Genomic DNA, 19,329 nt, shown 5'->3' on the forward strand with positions numbered 1-19,329 from the left:
AAAAAGTACTAATGATGGAACTTGAGACATCATGAGAAGTGCCAGGGAGATACTTAAGAATTAGAGAAAGCTGCTAAGCATTACCTACATCATACCATATCAGGTGGTTGCCTTAAAGCCATCAGAAATGGTCTATCCCCTAGGGAAAAGAGGTCCTACTTCTGTTCCTGGTGACTATACCATGTGCTCTTGAGGCTCTGTTCCATATCTATATTTCATGTGTCTAACACAGTAGCTGACACACAAAGCGTTCTCAGTAACCATGTGTTTAATCCATGAATTAAGACTCTGCAAACAAACTTCCTAAAATAATGTGATCACTCACCCACCTTCTCAGGAAACTGCACAAATCCACGTGGGCAACCACTCACAAATAAAATCATCAGGCTCGAATTATTGTTCATGCAAATCGCCATTTAAAAGAAAAAATGGCTAAAAAAGAATTTGCTTACAGGGAGACTTTTCTCACTTCCAATAGGATTTCCCAGCAACAAACAGGGGTCCTTTTCCCTTCATTTGTGTGTGGTTGTGCACGCTGTGTTTGCAGTAATGGGGAGAAGTTTGGGGAGGCGGGGGACTGGAAAGGGTGGCTCATCCTCTCTCCGGAGGCAGCTGCTTTCTCCATTAGCGGCTGGTGGCAGACTTCTTCATATCCCTCTGCAGTGGAAGGGCAAGCAGCTGGAATGTCAAGCCCAGACTTAGTCTGAGAAAATAAACTCCCATCTAAGGACACATGTGAGGTTACTAGTCCTTAACTGCCCTGGAAACATTTCACTCTATGTTTGCCTTTGTATTGGAAAATGTGGGGAATATATATGTCAACTGTTGTTCACTGCGGGCATTTTTCTTCCTCTTCTCTACTGAAACCAAGTGTAGCCAGGTCAAAGAGAGAAAGTTACCAGTGAATTCTATAGATAATTCATTAAAAGTGTGATTTTAGCTATATTGTGGATAATAACAGTCAGCTTTTTCACTGTTAGAAAAGGAGATTAAAATTAGGAAAGGAGTAAGGCTAGAATAAATCCTATGGTATTGGATTGGACTTGAAGGTCTCAGTATGAACTCTTGATTTTATATATAGAAATAGATATACATATAGTTATTGATACAACTACATAGTATCTATATTTTTCCTAGATATGTTTATTAAGATAGCCTAGCAGCAAAAATCAGTATACTTAATGCCCATATTTTTGTTTCTATACATAATTCCTCAAAAAGAACCAGAGGTCCTTGGAGAAATGTTTGATTCCAGGGTTGTGGCATGGAAGGTATAACATGAGCCTGGAACAATGTATTGTGTCAGAAACAAGGAAGAACTGAAAGGATGACGGGGAAATGTCAGAAGAATATAGGAGCCAATTTGCAGGGGCTCTCACTGGCCAAATCTGGGACAATTTGAGCAATAAAATGAGAGACACACAGAGAAATAATCTGAAGAACAAAACAAGTGTGGCAAAATGTTAACGTGAGGAATCTGGTTGAAGGGTGTCCAGACATTTTTGGCATTAGTTTTGCAATTCTTTTCAGCATGAAATTATTTCAAAATAAAAAATTAAACATATGTAAAAACAGTGGTGGGGGAGGGAGATAAATGAAACAAGATGGACAAAATATTGATAATTAGGGTATTAGGTATTTGGGAGGTTATTCTATTATATTCTCTACTATTATGTATGATTGAGTCTTGTTCCTAATGAAAAGTAAAAGTAATTTTTTAAAACACTCATGCAATTTTAGTTTAAGAAGATCTCTTATTTCTAGCCTTATGGTCTAACCAGCCCTTGTGCATGATTCATGGCAGTCACAACAACCTGTTTTCTCTGCTTCTTGTCTTAAGTCGTCCTTCCACTGCAGTCTATCCCATCATTACCAACCAGAAAAGTAGTACCTTTCTCCTTGAAAAGTATATATAAAACATATACCTTTTAATATTTGATCCTTTCTCTAGCTCATAAGTAGTTTACTCACTTCCCATGCCAACAAGAGAAACTTTGAGCTTTCCTTTCTAAGCTTTAAAGGTTCTCTATTATTAGGTTCTGACCTATTTTTGCAACCTCATCTTCCAAATTCCTGACATGAATATTCTTCTTCATTAAACAGTTCTTTCTTTGTCCCGTCCCAAAGGTCATTTGGGTATTCTCACCTCTATGTTAGCTGGTCTGAAAATATGTCTATAACCCTCCTTTAAAATAAAATCATCACTATCCTTTCTGATGGCTGGTAGGAATGATGGGGTAGGGGTTGTTTCAAAGAGTTGGGCTATGATCATTCCTCCACCGGAACTGGCTGTTTCTTTTGCGGAATTTCAGCCTGGGAATGGGTTCTTGAGGCTTCTGGAGTCCCTGGTAGGAAGTGGGCTAGATTGGCTGGTGGCTGTATATATTTTCTCATCACTAATGTGTGTGTGTGTGCATGCACATGTGTGTCTTAGTAATGCCCTATTCTACAGTAATGCCCTATTCTACAGTGAGCCTTCAGAAAATTTCACTAACTCGAAAACATCTCATATATTCTTCCCCTATTCCCTTAATCTTTACTAAACATTTGTCTGGTTCTCCCAATTCTCTTCAAAGAGTCTTAGACATATTATGTCACTGGTTAGATTGCACATTGTTAGCATGTAAATTTGTGGGGAGGATCCCCTCTCCCTCCTTTAATATCCTACGATGCATTCCTTATATCTTTGGCAATAATCTGAATAATATAGAAGTTTATGTCTGTTACCCAAATCATCTATTGTAGTGATTTTCACATGTCTCAGAGCAAATGTTTACACAAATAGGTGTTTAAATACTTACTAACTGATCTGCAGAAATGAGATTGTTTATTCATAAGTGCTCTGATCACACTGCCCTAATGCAAGAGAACTTGGACAACTTGGAAGTAATTAAGTAAAAGGAAAGATATAGAAACCTGCTTAGAAACTCATTTATCTCTTTCCACATTGTTGACAACGTCCAAATGCCTGAACACCATGCCTTTTTCAGGATCTCAATACTTACTTTCTGTGCTAATTCCAGTCACCTCTCTATTTCAGTTACTGTTAAACCATGTCCAAAGTACGTGGATTCTACAGCCAGGTTTTAATAACTTTATACTCCTCCACCTCCCATTCTATAATACATTTTGTAGGTAACTTACCCAACTGCCAACTGGTTGATCTCTTTACATGCTCACCCATGGTCACTTTTTAACAGCTTCATGGAAGTCTTCTAAATTCTGATCACTTGTTTTGAATTCTTATGGAACACTTATTCTTCATAAGGACAATGGTCTTGTTCTATTCCAGTCTCTTATGCTACATTATCTTAGAATGCCACAGTGATAATAACCAGTACTTATATATGCTTGCTATGTGCCAGAGCCTATTCTAAATGCTTTACTTGAATCAATGCATTTAAGTCCATTTTCATTTTCTTAGTCTTTCATCTGAGTATCCTCTGAGATAAACCTCCTCAGAAATATTTTGGGCAGTCCTATGACACTCATTTGCCAGAGAGCAAAAGCTAGAATTGGAAATATAATGAGCCAAGTCCGTGGTTTGGTATGGCAGTCACTGGCGATTAAAAAAAGAAAAAAATTAAAGAAATGCTATTTCTATCATAAAAAACAATCTTTTCTGAAGTTCCAAAGAGAAAAACAATTATGACACTCCCAAATACTTTGGTGGTTGGAAAGCAGAAAGTAGAAAATGGCTTTTAAAAAATGGGCAAAATACATCTTGCAGCCATATTACCAGTGGCTTTAAATGGAAAGAATGACAGGCCAACCTGGGTACAGGGCTAGCATTTCATCTCAAAACCTTTTTCAATTCTGTGGTCACAAAACAGTTCCAGAAAAAGCATCCTCAGAACCTGGTCTAATGCTAAATAAATACTGCACATTTTATGGTTTCAGATCTAGGGCCCAGGAAACACAAGATTAAGCAATGGCAGAAATCTTGTGGGCTGGAACCTCTGGATTCATTAACTGCACATGCCAGGCCATAGCTCCCAGTGCCCGCCATTAAAAGACATGATTAATGGTAGGTAGAGTCCTCTTAGAACTGCTCTCCTCTGTGGCCTCTCAAGACTCTCCTTCCCCATCATCGAGGCCTTTGTCTTTATTTTCTCCCTACAGCTCCTGGCCTGTATCTACTTACTCCACTTCCTTCATATCCTAAAGAGGTGGGATTGAGTCCTCTGCTTTCTTAGCAAATATCCAAATTTCACACAAGTATGGAAATCTTCATTGAAATTTCTACCAACCCTCCTATGCAAGTGACTTTCAAATCATCATTTCAACCTCAAATTCTCTCACAAGCTCTAGTCCTCTTGTCTAACAGAAATTGGACCTCTTCTCTTGGATTGCATTAGGTCACCCTAAATCATGAAAACAATGGGTACCCTTTTTTCTACCATGAAGCAGGAATTATACTAAGCGCTTTCTTTTTCTTCTCATTACTGCTTTTATTTCATTAATGGATGTCTTCGCTACAAGGGCATACTTTACTTTTAAATGTGAGAAAGTTATATGAAAAAAAAAAAACAAATGTTTATTTGAAAATTTGCTCTGTTCCACAAACTACTTTGACATTGAAAGATCTTTATACACTGTCACTAATCATAGAAACCTAACATGATTTTTTTTGTTGTTGTTGTAATATGTTGTTGTTTGTTTTTTTCCCTTATGTTTATTTTTATTTATTTATTTTATTATTATTATTATACTTTAAGTTTTAGGGTACATGTGCACAATGTGCAGGTTAGTTACATATGTATACATGTGCCATGCTGTGTGCTGCACCCATTAACTCGTCATTTAGCATTAGGTATATCTCCTAATGCTATCCCTCCCCCCTCCCCCCTCTCCCCACCCCACAACAGTACCCAGAGTGTGATGTTCCCCTTCCTGCGTCCATGTGTTTTCATTGTTCAATTCCCATCTATGAGTGAGAACGTTCGGTGTTTGGTTTTTTGTCCTTGAGATAGTTTACTGAGAATGATGATTTCCAATTTCATCCGTGTCCCTACAAAGGACATGATCTCCTCATTTTTTATGGCTGCATAGTATTCCATGGTGTATATGTGCCACATTTTCTTAATCCAGTCTATCATTGTTGGACATTTGGGTTGGTTCCAAGTCTTTGCTATTGTGAATAGTGCCACAATAAACATACGTGTGCCTGTGTCTTTATAGCAGCATGATTTATAGTCATTTGGGTATATAACCAGTAATGGGATGGCTGGGTCAAATGGTATTTCTAGTTCTAGATCCCTGAGGAATCGCCACACTGACTTCCACAATGGTTGAACTAGTTTACAGTCCCACCAACAGTGTAAAAGTATTCCTATTTCTCCACATCCTCTCCAGCACCTGTTGTTTCCTGACTTTTTAATGATTGCCATTCTAACTGGTGTGAGGTGGTATCTCATTGTGGTTTTCATTTGCATTTCTCTAATGGCCAGTGATGGTGAGCATTTTTTCATGTGCTTGTTGGCTGCATAAATGTCTTCTTTTGAGAAGTGTCTGTTCATGTCCTTCGCCCACTTTTTGATGGGGTTGTTTTTTTCTTGTAAATTTGTTTGAGTTCATTGTAGATTCTGGATATTAGCCCTTTGTCAGATGAGTAGGTTGCGAAAATTTTCTCCCATTTTGTAGGTTGCCTGTTCACTCTGATGGTAGTTTCTTTTGCTGTGCAGAAGCTCTTTAGTTTAATTAGATCCCATTTGTCAATTTTGTCTTCTGTTGCCATTGCTTTTGGTGTTTTAGACATGAAGTCCTTGCCCATGCCTATGTCCTGAATGGTAATGCCTAGGTTTTCTTCTAGGGTTTTTATGGTTTTAGGTCTAACATTTAAGTCTTTAATCCATCTTGAATTAATTTTTGTATAAGGTGTAAGGAAGGGATCCAGTTTCAGCTTTCTACATATGGCTAGCCAGTTTTCCCAGCACCATTTATTAAATAGGGAATCCTTTCCCCATTGCTTGTTTTTCTCAGGTTTGTCAAAGATCAGATAGTGGTAGATATGCAGCATTATTTCTGAGGGCTCTGTTCTGTTCCATTGATCTATATCTCTGTTTTGGTACCAGTACCATGCTGTTTTGTTTACTATAGCCTTGTAGTATAGTTTGAAGTCAGGTAGCATGATGCCTCCAGCTTTGTTCTTTTGGCTTAGGATTGACTTGGCGATGCGGGCTCTTTTTGGTTCCATATGAACTTTAAAGTAGTTTTTTCCAATTCTGTGAAGAAAGTCATTGGTAGCTTGATGGGGATGGCATTGAATGTATAAATTACCTTGGGCAGTATGGCCATTTTCACGATATTGATTCTTCCTACCCATGAGCATGGAATATTCTTCCATTTGTTTGTATCCTCTTTTATTTCATTGAGCAGTGGTTTGTAGTTCTCCTTGAAGAGGTCCTTCACATCCCTTGTAAGTTGGATTCCTAGGTATTTTATTCTCTTTGAAGCAATTGTGAATGGGAGTTCACTCATGATTTGGCTCTCTGTTTGTCTGTTATTGGTGTATAAGAATGCTTGTGATTTTTGTACATTGATTTTGTATCCTGAGACTTTGCTGAAGTTGCTTATCAGCCTAACGTGTTTATTAACTCATTTGCCTGTTGTCAGTGCTATGAATTATCTGAGCCCTGGTGACAGTCCAGCTGTTGTTGTCTCTCTGAGACTGGGGTTTCTGGAAGTGGTAAAATGGAAAGAAGTTTCTCTCCAGAAGTCTGGAAGCAAAGGAAGTAGCATGTTGGGAAACTAGACCTTTCTGGGGGTAGGAGTTATGGTACTATGGGGAATAGGAGATTTTTCATCGTCTTCTCCAGGAATCACCCATCAGGATAAGGTAGTCCTGGCTGTCAGTGTTTGTTACCTTGAGAGCAGCCAGTGTTAGCAGAACCACTGGCCTCTTCAGGGCTGTGTCTAGTAATCATGACATGAAATTCTGCCCTGTTTCAAAGGAGATGCGCTTAGCTTGGCCCCCGTCTGCCTTCCTCAGGTGAATATGAAATGCATGGTCTTTGTTGCAGGTTCTTCTATAGAGGGAGGAAGCTGGTCTCATCTGTCAGAGTCTGCTGTCTCTCACCTAAACAAAAGAACTCAGGAAAGCCCCACCCCTGCTCATTCAGTATGCCATGTCCCTTTCTTTTCTTTTCCACCCAAAGAGCAACTGTCAGCCCACATGGCTAGATTATCAACACTGTTTCCTAGGTAGTCTTCGTAACCTCAACCTCCTCCCCATTCTAAATCACTTTATATGCCAGAGTCAGATATCTCTCCTTTCTTCATTCCAGTTCACAACCTAAAATTTGTCAAAGACTTCTCATTCAGATAAAGAACAAATTCTTAATTTGGCATCATTTTTAATCTTCTCTGAACCACTCTCTTTAAAACCACTCTCACATCCTAAAATTTTTCAAAGCCTTCTCATTCAGAAAAAACACCAATTCTTAATCTGGCATTGTTTTTAATCTTATCCAAAGCACTCTCTTTAAACAATTATTTTCCTACCTTTGTTTTAGCCACAATGGTGAACTCATTGATTTCAGATATACAATGTCCTCCCTGCTTCCCCTACTGCCTACTTCAGGTGCTAGTGAGAATGAAATAATGTGCAGGAAAACACCTAGCATGTTCTGCCATACTGAGCCCTGTCAAATGGGTAATTCACTTGAACTTCATACCCCATGCAATGAGGATGAGGCTCAGTTATTCAACAAGCTGTTAGAGTGGAGCGTGGTAGCATGCACCTGTAGTCCCAGCTGCTCAGGAGACTGAGGCAGATTGCTTGAGACCAGGAGTTTGAAGCAGCTTGGGTGATATAGCAAGACCCTATCTCAAAAAACAAAAATAAAAAACAAAAATTGCATAAGCCTTCAGGATAGCCATTTTCTTTGCATAACCATCTTGTGTCTCCCCACCTCTGCACTGGGGAGAGATGAGAGCTGATTAAACTGCTCGCCAAGCTTCTTCTTTGCCATTTTAGCTGGTCCATTCTATTGTCAAATGTAGATGATCTAGAGCATCAATTTCTCAGAGCTGCACCCATCACATGTAAGGGTACAATTGTATCCTTCAGCTTGAATTTTCCCACCAGTACTCAGAGATGGTGAAAAGTTTGGTTGCTTTTATTTAGTATTAAGAATTCTCATTTGCACTTGTGTTTTGAAATGGTTTGCAGGACCTTTTGGGGCAGACCCAGAGGCTCATGGGCATCCTAATCATGGGCTGTTTCTAGTCTCTGTTCCTGTATCCTTAGGATACAGGATACAGAGCCAGCCCCATCCTAAATCCTGTCTGTTCAACACTGGCCTCTTCGACACTGGCCTCTTCACTATCTTCATTAAACGGATTTTGATCCAAATATGCTGCCAGAGCAGTTATTTTCCTTAAATTGCAAAGTAGATACAGGGGTCAAACGAGGAGAACAGATCACTATAAATCTTGCTCATTACATTGAGCTTCTCCCTCCTGTGGTTCATGATGAATTCCAAGGCCCAACTAGTTGATAGAGTTTCAAGAAAAATCATGCACTGGTATTTTTATTCATGGAAAATAGACACCCCAGGCTGGTCTGGAATTATAAAGTCATTTGTCTGAAGCTACGCTAGATTTGAGTAAAGGGACCAGTGGTCTGCCACCCCAGGCCCAATTTGCTTTCACCTCTAGTCTTGTAGGAATGGCCTTCAGCATCTCTCAAGAGCCCGGTTTAGATAGAATTGTAAGCAAGGCTGTGGTTTCATAGGAAATTAGAATTGGAAAAAATTACAAAATTTACCTTACCATGTATGGTATTTTTCAGCTGTATATTCCAATTGTTATAATTAATATTACACAGGAGGGAAATGGAGGCTCAGGCTGCCAATTCTGAGTACTTGAGGTGTTTTAGGAACTGTCGTCAAACATTTGCATTCATTCTCTCCTTAAAATCTAATTATCCTATGAGAATGAGAGATGGGGAAACTAAGAGATTAGGTAAAATTTCCCAGGGATTACAGCTCTTGTATGTGATGGCACCCAGATTTGCATCTGTTCTCTTTTCTAGCCACTCCTTGAAAGTGGTGGCACTAATGGGTTGCAGGGCTGGGCCTCTCACACTGGTCTTCTCCTTCCACATCCAGGGTTTGCTCCACTGAAGAGGTCAACCACATCTGTTATTCCAAACTTCAAAACATACCCAAAGAGTGACACATATGTAAATGCATGAGGCACCTTCTACGCCTCTTCTGACACCTTTCTGGTCTCTTCATCTAAAAATATTTAGTGGGTTCAACTGCCAAATCCTCGTTACACAGTGGCAGGCTGTAGGCTGTTTATTCTATCACAAATTCATGCCTAATTTACTAAGTGCTTATATATCACGGAGGTTACTCATGAGCATACTAGGAAAGAGAGCCTCTTGCTTGATGTTGCTATTTTCATATAATGAGCTTTTCCCCTTAGAACAAACCCACTTGGATCAGGCAGCAGAAGGTAAAGGAAGTAAAAGCCCCCCAGGGTAGAAAGCCCTACCAGGCTCTGGAGCGAGACTAAAAGGGAGCCAAGAGTTGTTTTCAGCTGCTTTAGGTATTTCTTTTATCAGATAACAACCTACTTCTCACACTCTTCAAGTCAGAAGTGCTGCTAATTCCTCTCCAAATCAATACAAAACTATAAATAACTGATAACAGCTTTATGTGTATTTCTCCTAAATATCATGGACTCCATCCAGAGTCAGAAAATTTGGAGTTCAAAATCCTTAGTCCACCATTTACTGAGTATTTTCAAGACTCAATATCTTCATTCTAGAAGGCGGGATAGTATCTCCCTAAAGAGTGGTGAGAATTAAAGGCGTAGAAAGTACAAATTCTAACAGGCTTAGAATAGGTGCTGGCACCAAGTAAACATTCACATGTTAGTTCCCTCCACCCCCTACTTTTCTTCCTGTCTCAGAGATATTTACATAGTACAGACAGTCCCTAACTTTTGATGACTCGACTTGGGATTTTTCAGGTTAATTATAGTGCAAAAGCCATACCCATTCACTAGCCTTCTCAACTTAACAATGGGGTTACCTCTGGATAGATTTATAAATTGAAAATATCATAATGGTTTTATCAGGACATAACCCCACTGTAAGTCAAGGAGCACCTGTAGTCATAATCTTAAGCAACAGAAGTAAAGCTCTGATGGTTGGTTTCAGTAGTCATTTATGTGGGGAGCCGCAATACTCCTGCAATCCTACAGCACAGATGTTTACTTCCTCCATGCACAGGTAAGACCAGCCAGACTGTCACTCTTCGCGCTGCACCAGGCATTCTGTACCTTATTCCTCTTCCTCATGGGTAGGTTGCCCTACGCTCACCTGAGAATGAGATAGTGAGAAGAGCCAGGCCAACCTCTCTCTTTAGATCCATGTAGTGGCAAAAGGATCACATAGGACCCCAATGCTTCAGATAACCAACAGAAGATCATCTTTAGGTTCCCTGCCCAGTATGCTTGCCTCTCTGGGTGATGACATATAACATGTGCAGGCCTCTTTTAACCAGGGAAAGATCATGAGCAGAAACAGAAGCAAGCAGTCAGTAAGTACTCACAGCACATCACAAGGCACATTTAACATGTTTCTGCTTTTGATTTTTAAGAACTGGAGAAAAGAAAAGTTTACTTCTTTCATTCTGTTCCATTACAATAACTACTTTGTTGACATACTCTTAGAAGTTTCATTTGAAGTCCAGGGTACTTCCTGAATGATGAGAATCCAGATATATTGTGCTTGGTTTTCTAAAATTCACCCAGAATAGGATTAGTGGGTCACAAATTCCTAGATGTGATGCTGTGGTAGGAAACAAAAAACAAAAAAAAAAACCAACTTGGGGAGGGAAGCAAGTGCCACCATCACAGCTAAAGTTTTCTCATGCTTTGAATATCACAAACTTTCAATAAACTTGAGCCCATAGTGGAGTTCAAAGTAAATTCAAGTCAAGGTGCGGAATCAACCAACAGAAAGAATAGAAGCAGCTTCAATAAAGTACAGTGCTGAGTTAGCAGGATTTGGAAATTTCTTGTCAGTTATAACTTTTCAACACAAACATCCCATCCCAGCTGTTTATTTACAAGTGTTTTTGAGGTGACACAGATGAAAGGGTCAGAGGGAAAAGGCTGGAGGGGTGAGTAATCTCGAATTCCTTAAATAATTTATTCTTCCCATAAGAAAGAGTTGACTAGGAGAAATCGCGTTTTCTCACAACTGCAGGCAAAATTGGATCTCATTCATTATAGGTAGACCCAATCCAGGAGAAAAAATGCAACACAGAAACAGTTTCAAAAGGTACATTACTGTACCTCAAAAAGTACAGACATAAGTCTGGCCTTGTGGCCTGACCTAGCCGATCTGGCCATACACAACTCTTTTGTTCTTTATAGCAGCTGCCAAAGAAATGTGAGGTTAGCGAGGTTACCTCTTAAAAGAAAAGTGAGACTCATGCCAAACTCTGCTACTGTATAGATATCTATTAGCTAGATGTTTATTATTAACAAAGAGAAGGGTTCATAAACCTGGTCTGGAAGCTTGCCAACCTTAAAAAAAAAATAGGGGAAACCTCATCCCTTCCCTCAAAGTGGCTACTTCTCTAACTCGTTCCATGATTCCTATGTCTGAGGTCAGCAAGGAGAGGACCATGCAGCTTCACAAGCCTACAGTTTCCCTTTGATTCCTTGAAAGTGAATGAAAGCATCCAGCCGAAAGACAGAGAACTGACTTATCCTGTTACCAGGAGGAAGAATGCAGGAGAGACCAACAGAATGCCTGCTCTGGGAAAAGATACACACAGGGAAATGGTGTTTTAGCAGGGACATGCAAGAAAAGAGGAAAAAAGGCAAAGCAAGGAAGTACTTTACATGGCAAGTAGCCTACTCAACATTTCCTTTTATCGGCTGGGTGCGGTGGCTAACACCTATAGTCCCAGCACTTTGGGAGGCTGAGGCAGGCGTATCACCTGAGGTCAGGAGTTCGAGACCAGCCTGACCAACATGGAGAAACCCCGTCTCCACTAAAAATACAAAAACTAGTCGGGCATTGTGGTGCATGCCTGTAATCCCAGCTACTCAGGAGGCTGAGGCAGAATAATTGCTTGAACCCGGAGGCGGAGGTTGTGGTGAGCTGAGATGGGGCCATTGCACTACAGCCTGGGCAACAAGAGCGAAACTCTGTCTCAAGAAAACAGCAAACAAACAAAAATTTCCTTTTATCATATTTTTTTCATTGTTCTCTTTTTTTATGTTTTATATCCTGGTTCCATCAGTTGGAGAAGCTTTTAAGTCCAGCCATGTACTAGTTACCTGGGAAACTGTCAAAAATATCAGTGCCCACACCCACCTTCAGAGATTCTGAGTTATTTGGTGTGGGTAAGGGTAGGATCTGGGCATAAGTCTCTTTTAGAAACTCTCCAGGTGATGCCAATGTGGAGCTACGATAGAGAAGCATAGAGCTAGGTGATGGCTCCATTAGCATGAGGAAATTTCTCTGTTTCATGGGAAGAGACCAGAATGCCTGTATTTCTGAAGCCTTTCTAGAGTTTCTTTCTGATGCTGTTTTCTCAGCTATTTATAAACATTCCCAAATATGCAACACGTGCACTCTTGTATGTTTACACATTGCTTTCCAGGACCCTAGAGAAGGGAGAGGGGCCCTAGCCAACTTTACAATGATGTCTGCCATCAAGGCTTCCTTTTCCACTTCCCTGTTTGTACAATATATGTCTATTGGCTCTTCTAACAGGACTGCATTTCTGAGGTGCATTAAAGAAAGGCATCAATGACTAGGCTGGCATATTATTCTGAAAAAAGATTTTCTAGTTCTAGAGAAGAGCGCATTATGTGCTTCCTCTACTTAAGTAGAATGTTATGCTGAGATCTATAAGATCACAGACAGGTGATAAAAAATATAAGCCAGTTTATGTGCCCCCCTCTTAGGCTTCTGGAGTCTCTTGGGAATGAATCAGTTGATGGTATTTCCTCTGAAAGCTGCTTCACCTAAAGCAGGGCAGCATCTTCTCTAGGAAGACCCAGAAGGTTGCAGCACAAGTAAGGTGATATCCTGGCCTCTATGGCTGTCCTGCTGAGATGTCCTCCAGACCTTCCATACCATGGGGTCAGCTTGTGTAACTATGATATATAGGGTCTGGACAGTCTAATCTCATAGAGGCTGAACCAGATTTAGGGAGTAAACTACCCAAGCTTATCAATGGTAGCTATATATTTGTGACTAGAATGCCCCAAACAAAAATACCTCCCTAGTCCTTTTTTTACATATGCTTAAAAGCCAACTACACAATTGCTTTTAAAATATAGTGTTAATCCTTAATTCAAATCACCATAATATAGTTATATTGCATCAGGCCCCTTATAGCTCTAATCTATGAGCTTTGTCCATTCTAGGTGACAATCTAGTGACTATAGAAAGTCATTATACATTGATTTTTGGAAGAGAGTAAGCAAAAAGAAAAAGCTGTGGATTCATAATTAAATAATTCAGAACAAGAGAAATAAGTAGAATCTTGTTGACTTAGTGGAAAATGCCCTTTACATTTTTTTTTTGGAACTAAGTCTTTGGAATCAGTGTTTATTTTAAACTTACAGCATACATCAATTCAGACCAGCTATTTACAAGTGCTCAGTAGCTACAGGTGTCTACTGACTACAGGATTTGACAGCACAGATTCTAGACAGATGCTAAAAGATCATTTGATAAAATTTAACATATATTTCTGATTTAAAAGGAAAAAATTAAAGGAAATATGACAAAAAGATACATATCTGTCTGAAAAAAGAGACCTACAAAATTTAGTTACAAATGTACAAAAATCAATAGCTTTACTATTTTCCAAAGCTTATAAATTACAATGGAAAACAGCTATTCAAATTAGCAATCAAAATTTTAAACTATCCGTCATAACCTTAAATGCATAATACTCATATAAAAGTGTTTCCAGGATTTATAAAAGAAAATTTGAATAAATTAAAGGACATATTGTGTTTCTGACTGGAAAGCCTTGTTAACAAAAATATTATAAAATAATCTCCAATGTTAACAAGATTCAAACCAAAACTTTTAGCATTTTATTTGAATTTCAGTAATTGATTACTAAATTCAACTAGAATATACACAGAAGAATAATCTGTAAAATCTGGAATAAAAGAGACTAATGAAGAGAACTTTCTACCACCAAATATTAACAAATATTATAAAGTTACACAATAAATTACTGTGAATAGAAATAAAAATAAGTTGATACTTACAGCCAACTGGTCTTCAACAAAGCAAAGATAAACAAAATAGGGAAAGGACACCCTTTCAACAAATGGTGCTGGGATAATTGGCTAGCCACATGCAGGAGAATGAAACCGGATCCTCATCTCTCGCTTATACAAAAATCAACTCAAGATGGATTAAGGACTTCAATCTAAGACCCAAAACTATAAAAATTATAGAAGATAACATTAGAAAAACCCTTCTAATTGTTGGCTTAGGCAAGGATTTCATAACCGAAAACTCAAAAGCAAATGCAATAAAAACAAAGATAAATAGCTGGGACCTAATTAAACTAAAGAACTTTTGCATGGCAAAAGGAACAGTCAGCAGAGTAAACAGACAACCTACAAAGTGAGAGAAAATCTTCACAATCTATACATCTGACAGAGGACTAATATCCAGAATCTATAATGAATTCAAACAAAGCAGTAAAAAAGAAAAAAAAAATCCCATCAAAAAGTGGGCTAAGGACATGAATAGACAATTCTCAAAAGAAGATATACAAATGGCCAACAAACATATGAAAAAATGCTAAACATCACTAATTATCAGGGAAATGCAAATCAAAACCACAGTGCAATACCAACTTACTCCTGCAAGAATGGCCTTAATAAAAAAAATCAAAAACAGTAGATGTTGGCATGGATGTGGCAGTGAATACTTCTACACTGCTGGTGGGAATGTAAACTAGTACAGCTGCTATGGAAAACAGTGTGGAGATTCCTTAAAGGACTAAAAGTAGAACTACCGTTTGATCCATCAATCCTACTACTGGGTATCTACCCAAAGGAAAAGAAGTCATTATTCAAAAAAGATACTTGCACACACATGTTTATAGCAGCACAAGTCACAATTGCAAAAATCGTGGAACCAACCCAAATGCCCATCAATCAATGAGTGGATGAAGAAATTGTGGTATGTATATATACATATATATATATACACACACACACACAATGGAATATATATATATATATATACACACAATGGAATAGTACACAGTCATAAAAAGGAATGAATTAACAGCATTTGCAATGATCTGGATGAGACTGGAGACTATTATTCTAAGTGAAGTAACTCAGGAATGGAAATCCAAACATTGAATGTTCTCACTGATATGTGGGAGCTAAGCTATGAGGATGCAAAGGCATAAGAATGATACAATGGACTTTGGGGACTTGGGGAGAAGAGTCGGGGGGGTGCAGGTGAGGGATAAAAGGCAACAAATATGGTGCAGCATATACTGTTTGGGTGATGGGTGCACCAGGATCTTACAAATCTCCACTTAAGAACTTACTCATGTAATCAAATACCACCTGTACCCCAATAACCTATGGAAAAATAAAATAAAATAATACAAAATAAAAATAACTTGAAAGGACTTGAAGCATCAAAAGATATAATTAAATATAAAGAAAAAATGCTATATTGCATATGCCATTTTAAAGCGAGGTGGGTGAATTCGGAGTTAAAAAAATCACATGAGTTCAGAAAATCAAAATTACTTTTCTGTTACACTATAACTGGTTAAACAATTTCTATTTGGATTTTATATTTAAAAGTAAAATCTGGATATTTAAGCGCACCAAAAAGATTTATCAATTATTTATATAATCTAGGAGTCAGCATCCTTATAAACTTGAAGCCAAAGACAGAAAATGTAAAGAAATGACTGACAGATTTGATTACATAAAATGTAGATATGATGACATAAAAATCTATGCAATAACACCATAAGCAGAATTCAATCTCAAACTTAAAACATAATTTCAGGTGGGACACGGTGGCTCATGCCTGTCATCTCTGCACTTTAGGAGGCCAAGGTGGAAGGATCGCTTGAGGCCAGGAGTTCAAGAACAGCTTGGGCAGCATGGCAAAACTCCATCTCCACAAAAAAATACAAAAATTAGCTGAGCATGGTGGCACATGCTTGTAGTCCCAGCTACTCGGGAGGCTGAGACATGAGAATCGCTTGAACCCAGAAAACAGAGGTTGCAATGAGCAGAGATTGCACCACTGCACTCCAGCCTGCGTAACAGAGTAAGACTCTGTCTCAACAATAAAAACAAAACAAAACAAAACAAACAAAAAAGCCCATAATTTCAATAGTTTGTCAAAGAGATAATAGCCCCTGTTTTTGAAAAACTTTAAAAATAAATAATAAAACACAAACATGACAATAGGAAATCAGCAAAATTTGTAAAAGAGAAAAAGGATGCAGGAGGAAATTTATGGAATAAATTTGAGAGCTAAGAAATCTACAAAAGCTATCGCCAATTAATAGTAATATTAATAGTAATATGGATAAGTTACATAGAAAAAAGTACAAAAAACATGTAAGGACACATCAAAGTAAAAATGACACCAATGGGTAGTAAGATTATGTATAATTTTTACGTTTTATTGTCACATATTTTTTCCTGTAAAAAACAAATTCTCTTATAATAAAAATAAAATGCTATACTTCTTTTTAGATTAAATAATTTTATCACATTCTGAAGAGCTGTCCTATTTTTCTGATTCTTTTTAATTTTTGAAATAGAGATGATTTCATTAGCATTTTTAATATTTTAGAATGGTTCTCTTTTGTTTCTAAATTTTAAACTAGACTACATAACAACTTGATTATAGTATTAATTTAAGAAGAAAGCAAGAAGCTATTCCTTTGCCATAGCATCTTCAAACAGATTTATTAGCGCAATAGTTGTCTTCTACGAGTTAATGGGTGCAGCACACCAGCATGGCACATGTATACATATGTAACTATCCTGCACATTGTGCACATGTACCCTAAAACTTAAAGTATAATAATAATAAAAATAGTTGCCTTCTTCCTATAGTTATTACTCTGAGTTGGAACAATAATAGAAAAATAGAGAGATACAGAGTCCAAATGATTTAAAAGTGACATTTAGAAATATTACAGGTTCTAAAGAACAGAAAAAAAATTTTTCATAATGCTGAAGTTCCTAAGTCATTGCTTAATGGGAATGATTTTCTAAAGCTTTTGGCTTTGGCTGCATGATGGGCAAAATGACCAAAGCAAATGACTATCAAGATAGTCTGCAACATAACTTTCCATCTATCTTTGAGTTTACCCACAGATGCTGTAACAGTGTTAAGCAATATGACGGCTTTACACCTCAGACACCTACTTTGTCCTGTGGGCTTTCTCAAGCATTGTCCACATTTGCTTACCTTAAGGTGATAGAGGCACTAGAAGTGTTAGGTATTTACTGTTCCCATAGGCAGTCCCAAGTCAATAAGGGATACAATTTGTGGATGAATATATCATTTTTTTCAGTCCCTTGATTGGACAATTTAGGACACATTCTACATACCTCTTCAAAGAGACCCCAAGTGGGATGAGACTCATTTATTGCAGTTTATTAATACTCCTACATGGTTTTCACATTTCTGTTTCTCAATATCCACATTTCCTTAGTTGTGTTTCCTGAAATGATATTTTAAAGTATACTACCTGTAACCAAGTTCTTGTCTTGGGTCTGGCTTGAGGGAAATTCAAGTTAAGAATAGGCATCTACTTTGACTAATGCACAGATAACACCACAAAGAGTTAAGGAAAGTGAAGAAAAGATGTTCTAAATAAAGGAACAAGATAAATCTTCAGAACTGACCTTACCAAAATGGAATTATATGATTTACCTGACAGTTAATTCAAACTAGCTGTTATAAAGATACTAACTGCAGTAAAGAGAACAATGCATGAACAAACTGAGAATTTCAATAGAGAATATTTTTTAAAAAAATATTGAAGAGAAATTAGGGAGCTAAAAAACACAATAATTGGACTGAAAAAAATTTACTAGAGGGATTCAACAGAATACTAGATCAAGCAGAATAAAGGATCAGCAAATGTGAAGGCCAGTCATTGAAAGTAATTTAGTCAGAGGATCAAAAAGAATGAAAAAAGTGAAAAAAGCTTAGGGGATTGGTGGGACACCATCAAGCAGAATAATATATACATTATGGAAGTTTTAGAAGGAGAAGAGAGTGAGAAAGAAATAGTTTATTCACAGAAATAATAGCTAAAATTCCCCAAATCTGGATAAAAAAGCAGATATCTATCAAAGAAGCTGAAATAGCACACCAAAATTTATGCTGAGAGACATTAAACAAATTGTCAAAAGTCAAAGGCAAAGAGAGAATTTTAAAAGCAGCAAGAGAAGGCAATTAATCCTGTATAAGGGAACCTGAAGCCTAACAAGACAGAAAGGAATGAGACAAATGTTGAAAGAAAGAAACAAACAAAACCCCCTGACAACCAAGAATGTTATACCCAGCAAGGCTAGCCTTCAGAAATGAAGGAGAGATAAACTTTACTAGATAAACAAAAACTGAGAAAGTTTATCACCATTAGACATGGCTTACAATAAATACTAAAGGGAATTCTTCAAGTTGAAACAGAAGGAAACTAAACAGTAACATAATAGCATAAAAATGAAACATGTTGGTAAATATGTAAGCAAATCCAGAATACTGCATTGCTATAACGGTGGTAGGTATTATTTTTAATTCAAATGTAAAATTTAAAAGACAAAAGTATTAAAAACAACTTTAAAAATATGTTTAAAGATATACAATTTGAACCATGTAAATCATGACAACAATAACGTAAAATCAGGAGGGGAGAGTTCATGTTGAGTTTTTGTATGTGATTGAGCTTAAGTTGTTACCAACTTAAAATAGATTGTTATAAGATATCTTATGTAAGCCCTGAGGTAACCATAAAAACCCTATTGAATTTATGTAAAAGAAAAGCTGATAGGAATCAAAGCATATCAATACACACAAAAAAACTTTCAAAACCCAAAGGAAGACAGCACAACAGGAAAAAGGCAAAGGAATTACAGGACTACCATGAAACAACTAAGAAATGGCAATAGTAAATCCTTCTCTATCAATAATTACTTTAAATATAAATTGATTAAATTTCTCAATAAAATATATGAAGGAACTACATGAATTTTTTTAATGACCTAACTATATGCTGCCTACAAGAAACTCACTTTAGATTTAAGGAC

General features: G+C 37.5%; 1 long non-coding RNA gene across 2 annotated transcripts in view; it reads right to left on the bottom strand.

The window, feature by feature from the left end:
• The window catches only part of LOC134729065 (uncharacterized), a 237,414-nt gene that overhangs the window by 148,029 nt on the left and 70,056 nt on the right, over positions 1-19,329 (bottom strand). The window contains exon 1 of one of the 2 annotated variants that reach the window (XR_010109904.1): positions 3,145-4,327. The exons of the other annotated variant lie outside the window; for it this stretch is intronic. This is a non-coding gene — a long non-coding RNA (uncharacterized LOC134729065). Of the gene's footprint in view, positions 1-3,144; positions 4,328-19,329 lie in introns of those variants that run through there. 2 annotated transcript variants of the gene reach the window in all.

This window comes from Pan paniscus, chromosome 16 (assembly GCF_029289425.2).
Source record: "Pan paniscus chromosome 16, NHGRI_mPanPan1-v2.0_pri, whole genome shotgun sequence".
In the NCBI taxonomy this organism is placed as follows: domain Eukaryota; kingdom Metazoa; phylum Chordata; class Mammalia; order Primates; family Hominidae; genus Pan; species Pan paniscus.